Raw genomic sequence first — 10,685 nt, forward strand, 5'->3', positions numbered from 1 at the left:
CATGAAACGGATGTAAACGTACTCAGATCCACTTTAAAATGCGGGCCAGTTAATTCATTATTATTATTATTATTATTATTATTATTATTAATCGGCAAACCACTGCGTCAAGGGGTTCTGTTCTAGCTTCTCAAGAGAAACCCACGTTGCCAGAAAGGTTTAGACTAGATTACTCTCTAGTCCCTTCCAACTCTCTAATTCTATGATTTTATAAAAGACCCGGGAAGCTGCGGGTCGTATTGCCTTGCAGTTCGTTTCCTTTAAAACATCTTCTTTCTCCCTTTTATTTTATATTCACCTTTCTCACCACCACACGCGCACACACAAAAAAAACCCTTGTTCTTTTTTCGACTTCTTTGTTTTAGGAGTTTTCATCATTTTTTTTTAAGACGAAAATAAATCAGGTTCTGTTATGTATTTCACACGCCCGCCCCACACGCCCGCTCGTTTGAACCCGGATTCCTCCTTTAGCGCCTTTGACGTCTCGTGTGAATGGCAGCCTTTTGTTTCCCTTTCCACAGTCCCTTAGAGAAAGAAAAGTGGTGAAAACAAAAATTCTCCTTCAGATGCCGGGTCCCCGCTGAGGAATCGGTTTCCGAAGGGGCCGGAAGCGAGAAAACGAAAGTAGGATCCACGGGGATCCGCGTTTCCTAAGCAGTTGCTCTAGTTTGAGTGGAAAATGCAGATCTCTTTCCTCTCAAGGGGAAAGAGGTTTTTAAAAGAGCGAAGCCCAATTCTTCCATATGTCGGAGGTGAGGAGAGAATGCGCGGAAGAGAAATTCAGCCAAAGGGATTTTTCAGGGAGCTTAAAATAAACGAATAAAGCCATGCGCGCGCTTCGCTATAATGCGCTTAGGATCGGGCCGCAGAAAGGCGAAAATAATAAAATAAAATAAAATAAAATAAAATAAAATAAAATAAAATCTAGGCCGGTATGTCTGCATTGTTAAAAAAAAACAACCCAAAACCATTTTCTTAAACACGGAGCCGGGTCAACTTCAAGGGGGGGGAGAGAAACACAGGGCGATCTGTCAGGAATTTCCCTCCCTAATGATCACGCCGCGTTTGTTTGCGGACGTAACAATCGGATGGAATGTCTTTTGTCTTTTGTCCGCGGAGGAGGCGGGAGTCCGGCCGCTGCAAACGCGCTTCGGTTATCCTTCGCTACCTCGCATTCCGCGGGGCAAAAAGTGGTGGAGGTACAATGGATCTCCGGGCAATTTCCCTGGAAAACGAAACCTGCGACCAACTCCCGCTTCAATTATCCTTGCAAACCCCTCTTTCAAAAATAACTAAGTAACTAACTATCCAGGTCCCCGTCTATTCTCCCACACACCCCAGATTATTATTTTTTTACAAAATATCAAGCGGGCTGCCTATCCGTTACTGGGCTTTTAAGGGGAACGAATCTCTTTCCGGTTGCTCGGGATCTTGGTTATGGAATTTTAAAAGAGATCTAAATTTTTTTTTGGGGGGGGGACCCCTCACTAAAGTACTGAACTCATCAGGTTGGATAGACTTGAGGCGGCTTGAAAAGATATAGGGTGTTTTTTTTTGTTTTTAAAAAGCTCCCTCTCTCATCGAATGTAACTGATCTGTAGAGAAGACTCTACGACCTGCAAAGACAGACCATGCGCCTACTTTTGTAACCCCAGAAAATATTTAATAAATATTGTTGTTGTTATCTTAAAAAAAAAGAAAGCTCGCTGTTGCCAGTCGCTGGGAACTGAAAAGCTAAATTCCCCAAAGCTTACTCTTTAGCAAGCCCCGCCGACTCCTGTGAAACTAAAGGATCGCAGCCTTAAAAGCTGTGGATCGCTGCAGCTTTGCGCCGATCAGAGGAGAGGGCAATGGATTCTAGCCTTGGCGCTGGGCGGGGTGCAGGGAGATGCGCATCATTTAGTCCCCTTTCCAGGGGGAAAAACAACCTCGAAGAGAAACCGCTCTAATTCTCCAAGGTATCGCCTTTTACTCTCTGCAGGGAAACAGCAACAACGACCCAAAGACCCAACAGCGGTTCCTGGCAGGATATCTGGAGATAACTTCTCCCGGAGCAGAGACAACATTTCTATTTTGACTGCGATAAGAGCAGAGGATGCGAGGAGGAGAAGACGACTACTTACATTTGAGGCGTGTGCCTGCCTGCCTGCCTTCCACCGCGCCCGGGCCTGCCTCCTGCGCTTATACATTTCTCCCCACAAACAAGTGGAAAATTTTTGCATCCTACAGCACCATTTTATACATGATGAGCCGTCAGTAATAGGATTATTAAACAAAAACCGTCTCAGGCGCTGGCGTTAACCTTCTCCTCTTTTTTTTTTTTTTTTAATGGCTAATTAGGTTTTGCACAGGAAAAAATTAGATTTAACATTTGCTTACATTGCCTGCATTTTCAGTGGATGCTACAATAATTTGGGGGGCCAGGGCTGGTAAAACAATTCGGAGAGATAATAAAAAAATTAACCGTTTTAACATATATTACAGGCTCCCTATCCTAGGATAAGGCAAAGAATATTTCCATGATCGAATATTTTATACCTAAAACTAATTATCTGGGGCTTCTGCCTTGATCAAGTCACAGCCCGGAAGAGAGGCGAGCGGCGCCCTCTAGCGGCTGAGCGGAGACATGCAGCAACCTGCCGGAGCAGGATCCGCTCTGCAAAATGTTCATAAGCAAATAACATGTAAAATGGACGTGAGTCTGATTATCGGCGCGCAGGAGTTGGAAAGCGATCGGAAACTCGAACGACCTGACTGTTATTCAAAATCGAGATGCGCTATAAATATAGAAATATACCATAAGAATGCGAGGCTCTGGTCCCAGGGGTTAATGCAAGATCGGATCCTATAACAATACCACCTCCATTTTGATTTGATGCAGGGGCGCCGCTAAATAAATGGGCAATTGTTGTCGAGAGGATCTATGAGGTTCATAGGAAGGGAAAGGAAGCCCCACACAAGCGGGTGGGTGGGTAGTTATAGGAAAATCTGGGAGAAATGGCATTTAATAAGGCGATCCTCTGAAGGTCTACTCAGAAGTAAGTCCCACTGAGCTCACCGGGATTTACTCTCAGGGAACTTTGTGCAGGAATGCAGCCTAAATGTAAATACTGGAGAAAACCAGAGCAACCGAACGTCTTTGAAACCACTAATAAAATTGCCATTTTTTCACCTCTTCGGTGATTAGTCTCTATCCCTCTCCACTTTTAAGCCCGTTGAAGCTATTGAAATCATGGAAATTTACGTTCAGGTATATATGATGTAAACCTGAGCTGAGAATAAGGTACCATTGACCGCTGTGGGATTTTCATCTGAATAAACACTACATTCGTAAGCTTGCTGCCCAATCTATTGTGTGCTTACTCCGAAGTAAACCCAGTTGATTTCTAAGGGACTTCTTATTCCCACATCAGCGCGTATAGGACTGCAAGCACATACGACCTTTTCATTTGCTCGCGATTTTGCTCTATAGCTAGCTATACACAAAGTGAGGGTATAATTTCTCTGATCTGCAGAGAAAATGGAAAGAGATGAAAATTAGGATATAGGGTTTTATCATTTCCTTTAATCGTCGGGCATGCGAGTAGATCAATATCACCTCTCAGAAAAGGCGGACGTCTGCTTTGGTATAAACACCAAATCCTACTGACATTCGTCCAAACTGCGCATTAATCCTGTTCAAGTCTTTTGCTGTTCCTTTGAGATCTGACCCGGATCGCCTTAAGAAGTCGCTATCCCCAACAACACATCGCCCTGTTTATGTGGGATGAAGGAATGGATCGATTAATCAGCGCGGGACCCTCCCTGGATGCGATGCAGATTCAAAAGGCGCGCGTTTTAAATTCGATTTATAATCAGCGCTGAGCCCCAGATTTATTCTGTTCTGTCGATGGCGATTGTAGCAAGAAGCAAGGTTAACTAAGGAGCCATTTATTTCCCAAGCTGGGAAATGCCTCTTCAAGAAATGGAGGACCACTGGCTACGCTCAATGGGCATTAGGTCCACACTTTTATTTTCTCTGCCAAAAAGTAATGAACTAAAGAACTGCAATGGAAGCACAAATAAAGCATATACCAATGGTGGAATCCAGCTGCCTTGTGTGTTTGCTTTTTATTATTACAGTGGTACCACGGGTTACATACACTTCAGGTTACAGACTCCGCTAACCCAGAAATAGTGCTTCAGCTTAAGAACTTTGCTTCAGGATGAGAACAGAAATCGTGCTACGGCGGCGCTGCCGGGAGGCCCCATTAGCTAAAGTGGTGCTTCAGGTTAAGAACAGTTTCAGGTTAAGTACAGACCTCTGGAACTAATTAAGTACTTAACCCAAGGTACCACTGTATTGTAAAATTTATAAATGGGACATGGGTGCTGCTGTGGGTTAAACCACAGAGCCTAGGACTTGCCGATCAGAAGGTCGGTGGTTCGAATCCCTGCGACGGCGTGAGCTCCCGTTGCTCAGTTCCTGCTCCTGCCAACCTAGCAGTTCGAAAGCATGTAGATAAAAAGGTTCCACTCCGGCGGGAAGGTAAACGGCGTTTCCGTGCGCTGCTCTGGTTCGCCAGAAGCAGCTTAGTCATGCTGGCCACATGACCCGGAAGCTGTACGCCGGCTCCCTTGGCCAATAAAGCGAGATGAGCGCCGCAACCCCAGAGTCGGCCACAACTGGACCTAATGGTCAGGGGTCCCTTTACCTTTACCTAACATTTCTAAGTCACATTTCTTCCAGGCAGCTCAAGCTGGCAAAAATGGTTCTCTTCCCACTCCATATTACCTTCCCAGTGGGGTAGATTAGGCTGGGAGACAGTGACTGGTTTAAGCCCACCCAGTGAGCTGAGTTGGGGTTCAAACCATGCCCCTGGAGCAGAAATTGGGAGCCTGTGGCTCTCCAGATCCGTGTGTCTCGAGAAACAATGGAGTGCGCTTCTGGGGGTGAAATCAAACGGCTACATTAGCAGCACTAAAGTGACCTCCCTCGGGGTGCAAGCCTGGGCAGTGTGTATGGAGGTCCTGGGCTGCCCAGATGACAAGACCCCCCTCTCAGCCTCACCGATGTGGTCCAAAGGAAAGTAGAACGATACGTTTGGCACCAACTCGGGCACAGGAGTTGCCGGAAGGAGGCCTACAAAGTATCGTCCAACCATCTTAGGGACTTCATTCCAGATTTGTGTAGGATGTACAGTGGTACCTCAGGTTACATATGCATCAAGTTACACACTCTTCAGGTTACAGACTCCGTTAACCCAGAAATAGCACCTCAGGTTAAGAACTTTGCTTCAGGATGAGAAAAGAAATCGCGCTCTGGCGGCAGCAGGAGGCCCCATTAGCTAAAGTGGTGCTTCAGGTTAAGAACAGACCTCCGGAGCGAATTAAGTACTTAGCCCAAGTTATCACTGTACTCCTTAGCCTTTTCTTCTCCTAAATGTATCCCACAAGGTAGCAGAGGTTTAAGGTCAGAGTTTCTCTGACGCGGGTGGCGCTGTGGGTTAAAGCCTCAGCGCCTAGGACTTGCCGATCGCATGGTCGGCGGTTCGAATCCCCGCGGCGGGGTGCACTCCCGTCGTTCGGTCCCAGCGCCTGCCAACCTAGCAGTTCGAAAGCACCTCTGGGTGCAAGTAGATAAATAGGGACCGTTTACCAGCGGGAAGGTAAACGGCGTTCCGTGTGCTGTGCTGGCTCGCCAGGTGCAGCTTTGTCACGCTGGCCACGTGACCCGGAAGTGTCTGCGGACAGCGCTGGCTCCTGGCCTATAGAGTGAGATGAGCGCACAACCCTAGAGTCTGGCAAGACTGGCCCGAACGGGCAGGGGTACCTTTACCTTTCCCTTCTCTTCTCCTAGATGGGCTACCTTCCAAGGTTGATGAGCCCCATCTCCTGCCCCCTCTACAGCACGTGCAGAAACCGCCTTCCAAACCATTGGACCCACTATTGGTCTCATCTGCTCAGTCCTTCGGACTTTGTATTTGCTTGCAGAAGTCCCTAACTCATTGAAGGCTTGAGACCCTACCCTCACCAGATTGAGCCAACCAGTCAAAGCTGTTTCCTGGCGTGTGGCCGCTGTCGCATGCTGACAGCTTCTAGGAGCCACAGGTGAGTGCTGAGTGCAGGGTGGGGACCAAAGGTGGACAAACTACCCCAGAAGGAGCAGGACAGGTCCCCCACTACCCCCTTCCTAACACCCCATACACCCGTTGGTGGCTATGGCAGTCCAATAATATCTGGAGGGTCCAAGGTTGTCATCCATAACATCTGGAGGACCCTTGGTGGTCCATCATGCTCAATATTGTCATCAGAGACACCATCCAGACAGAGTTTGGGGCCACTCCTCATCAGCATAAGCGGGATGACCCTCAGGCATATGAGAGCTTCTCTGTCTTCTCGATCTGACAGGGTCTCTCCAAGACCTCAAGCAGAGAGGCCTCTTGCCTTCATCTTCTACTTGCTCCTCTCAAGTGGCGATGCTCCTTAGCTGCCTTCCATCACATCTGCTCCTTAGCTGCCCTCCATCACATCTAATCTGCACACAGAACAATTATTTTTACCAGGAATATCTTCTCCTGAGTCCTGACTCTCCCACTGTCCCTTGGTCATACCTCAGGTTGAATGTGCTTCAGGTTGAGCGCTTTCAGGTTGTGCTCCGCGGCAACCCGGAAGTAATGGAGCGTGTTACTTCTGGGTTTTGCTGCTCGCGCATGCGCAGACGCTCAAAATGACGTCATGCGCGGAAGCGGCAAAACACGACCTGCGCAGACGCGCCATCACGTCTTACGCTCTAGTCAGGATGCGAATGGGGCTGCGGAACGGATCCTGTTCGCATCCCGAGGTACCACTGTACTTCTGTGGCATTCTCTTCCATGCGCCAAACCATCGTTTCTTGAAAGTGAATCTGAATCATCTCCATGGGACTTCTTTCTGAGGAAGGGTACATAGAAATGTAGCCTCACCACTTTCAATAATAATAATAATAATAATAATAATAATGCAGTTAAAACCAAGGTGTGGGGGGGTCAGGATGGGGGAAAATGTCTTAATAGCTTATGTTTTTGACTGCGATTGTAAAGTGTTTTTTAAGATGAGGACATTATTTTGCTAAACAACATGAACTGGGAGTGTCTGTTGTTAATTAATCATATCTTTAAATGGGAGGGAGGGAGAGACCAGGGTATGCTGGTGGTTGCCTCTAATGCAATTTCACCCCGAGGCTATAATTATCTTCTAGAGCTCATATCTCTGCAAAGCCATCCTGGATTCTTTATCTAATCAATCATTTCCTTCCTTCAAGGAAGGGTGAAAATCTACAACTGCCAAGGGAAGCGGCATGTGCCAAGGGAACCGGGAGCTGCTCACTTTACCTTGGAAGCTGACTTACACCAGGTTGTAGAGAAGCAGGGGAGGTGCCCGTGTAGTGCAGTGATTTGGGTGTTGGACTAGGACAGGGGTTGGCAAGGTTTACCTCGCCTGGGCCGGTTCACTCCAGCGGAGATTGCTCCCTGGGTTGGAGCACGTCTACGCAGATGCAATTTTTGGCGTCTGTGCAGATGTGATTTCTGGTGCTGCGGAAGCGAGTCCCGGCTCCGCGCTGTGCCGGTTTAGCACAGCGCGCGGGGACTCACCAAGTGGGCGGCTCAGTTGGGGGGCAGCTTGTGGGCCTTTTAAACGACCCTGTGGGCTGCTTGTGTCCCATGGACCGCAGGTTGCTGACCCCTGGACTAGGACCTAGGAGATAAAGGTAAAGGTAAAGGGACCCCTGACCATTAGATCCAGTCGTGAATGACTCTGGGGTTGCGGCGCTCATCTCACTTTATTGGTAGAGGGAGCCAGCGTACATCTTCCGGGTCATGTGGCCAGCATGACTAAGCCACTTCTGGTGAACCGGAGCAGCGCATGGAAACGCCATTTACCTTCCTGCCAGAGTGGTACCTATTTATCTACTTGCACGTTGACGTGGTTTCGAACTGCTAGGTTGGCAGGATCAGGGACCGAGCAACGGAAGCTCACCCCGTCGTGGGGATTCGAACCGCCGACCTTCTGATCGGCAAGTCCTAGGCTCTGTGGTTTAGACCACAGTGCCACCCGTGCCCCTTCAGGACTTAGCAGACCAGGGTTCAAATCCCCACTCAGCCACGAAGCATGCTGAAGCCAGTCCCTCCCTCTCAGGCTAACCTACCTCGCAGGGTTGTTGAAAGGATAAAGTGGAGAGAGAGGAGAGCCATGTTAGCCCCCTTGAGATACTTGGAGAAAAGGTGTGATATGGCTGCATCGTCACAAGGGTGGATAGCAATGGCCGCTTTTTGTATGGGCTCTGTTTGAGATCAAGGGATGGCCGCATGTGCCCAGAGCTTTAGCTGCACAAATCAACGTCCGCCCCCTTTGTGCTGCTTGTTCCTGGCCCTTTTCTTTCGGTGTTTCATCTCTTCTGGCAGAGGAGACATCAGCTTCAGCTTCACCTAGTCTAATTGACAGGCAGCTTTGTCCGTTTCTTCACACTTCCCCCCTCGCTTGTCTTCTTGGCCTTTTTCTGTCAGGGGTTTGACACTAACATCTGAACGTTTTCTTGAGGTTGTTTCCCCATCCCTTTTGTCTCCCTTGCAACCTCAAACAGCCACATCGGAATATTTGCGGAGCAGGCCGGCAGTGCAGAAATGTAAGTTCCTGACCCGGCGTGGTGGAACAAGGGGAATAAATACGGAGACCAGATGCCATGGAAAACAGCGGCCTGTTAACTTGAGTGGCGATGCAAGTGCAAATTTCACCAGGTGCAGCTCTTCTTACCCTGCGGCACAACAAGTTGCACAGGACAAAATTCATTCTTCAATACAACTATGAATGAAAACGGTGCTTTTCTGTCGTGTGCAGTTGTCCCATCAGGCAAAACTTTGGGGCTGCTGTCCAGGGTTCAGCTCAGAAGAATAAGTAGCAGAGCCCCCAAACATAGCTGGATTGGCACACTACGTTTTGAGGGAGGTGAAATAACATACATCAAATCAGAGGCGCGGATTTTTTGGGAGGGGAACAGTTAGGGCCAGAGATGCTAGCTTGAAAGGGCGATGGGGTGGGGGTGGGGCAACATTGTGATGTCCTGACGCCGTGAATGAGCATCTCACCTCCCTCCCTAAGGAGGGCAGAAGCTTTCCAGGCTTTGGGATGGAGGCGCAAGACTTTCATACTTTAATACAGTCATGTTGTTGTTGTTTAGTCATATAGTCGTGTCCAACTCTTCGTGACCCCATGGACGGAGCACGCCAGGCACTCCTGTCTTCCACTGCCTCCCGCAGTTTGGTCAAACTCATGTTTGTAGCTTCGAGAACACTGTCCAACCATCTCGTCCTCTGTCGTCCCCTTCTCCTTGTGCCCTCCATCTTTCCCAATATCAGGGACTTTTCCAGGGCGTCTTCTCTTCTCATGAGGTGGCCAAAGTATTGGAGTCTCAGCTTCAGGATCTGTCCTTCCAGTGAGCACTCAGGGCTGATTTCCTTAAGAATGGAGAGGTCTGATCTTCTTGCAGTCCATGGGACTCTCAAGAGTCTCCTCCAGCACCATAATTCAAAAGCATCAATTCTTCGGCGATCAGCCTTCTTTATGGTCCAGCTCTCACTTCCATATATCACTACTGGGAAAACCATAGCTTTAACTATACGGACCTTTGTTGGCAAGGTGATGTCTCTGCTTTTTAAGATGCTGTCTAGGATTGTCATTGCTCAGGTTAAATATGCTTCAGGCTGAGCGTTTTCAGGTTATGCTCCGCAGTGACCCGGAAGTAACGGAACGTGTTACTTCCGGGTTTCGCTGCTTGTGCATGTGCAGACGCTCAAAATGACGTCACGTGCATGCGCAGAAGTGGCAAAACGTGACCCGCTCATGCACAGGTTGTATTCTACTCAGGATGCGAACATGGCTCTGGAACAGATCCCATTCGCATCCAGAGGTACCACTGTACTCTAATTTACCAGGAACATTTAGGAGATTAACCTAGTCCCCTGAGTCCACTGACTGCAAGCCATTGATTAGCATCTAAAGTCTCTCGCCGTGTGTCTGAATGTTTGTGTTAAGACCATTAAGTCTTAAAAAAAAAAATGCATACCCTCCCCTCCAACATTTCTCCGATGAAAATAGGGACGTTTCCATTCCATAATAATAACTTTACTATTTATACCCCACACATCTTATGGGGTTACCTCAGCACTCTGGGCAGCTTCCAAAATATATAAAAACATAATAGAACATTTAAAAAAAACCTTCCCTATACAGGGTTGCCTTCAGACTCCATACAGTCCAGCATTTCTGCAATGAAAATAGGGACGTCCTAAGGAAAAGTGGGACATTTCGGGATCAAAGCAGAAACCAGGACGGCTACTCTAAATCAGAGACGTCCCTAGAAAATAAGGACACTTGGAGGATCTGAAAATGCCTGACGACACCACTGTGCACTATGATTGAATGAAGTTGAATATCATTCTCTCTCACCCACATCTTTGTGTTTATGCAAGATCACTGTTGGTTGACTGTGATCAACTGCTCCACAGATTCTTGGATTTTAACTCGCATCTGTTTTAAAACTAATGCGCTTTGGCCACTTGTATGCCAAAGTGACTTCTCATTTCAGACTCATCTCCTCAGGGCTGGCTTACCCATAGGCCAGGGGTCAGCAACCCTTGGCTCCGGAGCCGCATGTGGCTATTTTACAC

At 48.0% G+C, this 10,685-nt stretch overlaps 1 long non-coding RNA gene across 1 annotated transcript; it reads left to right on the forward strand.

Moving 5' to 3' along the window:
• Positions 1-1,132: 1,132 nt before the first annotated feature.
• LOC310685113 lies at positions 1,133-2,301 on the forward strand. Its single transcript, XR_014515078.1, has 2 exons — positions 1,133-1,296; positions 1,982-2,301. It is a non-coding gene; the product is annotated as an uncharacterized lncRNA (long non-coding RNA).
• Positions 2,302-10,685: the final 8,384 nt, after the last annotated feature.

The sequence above is a fragment of the Podarcis tiliguerta genome, assembly GCF_965153285.1.
Source record: "Podarcis tiliguerta genome assembly, chromosome: 9".
Classification (NCBI taxonomy): Eukaryota; Metazoa; Chordata; class Lepidosauria; order Squamata; family Lacertidae; genus Podarcis; species Podarcis tiliguerta.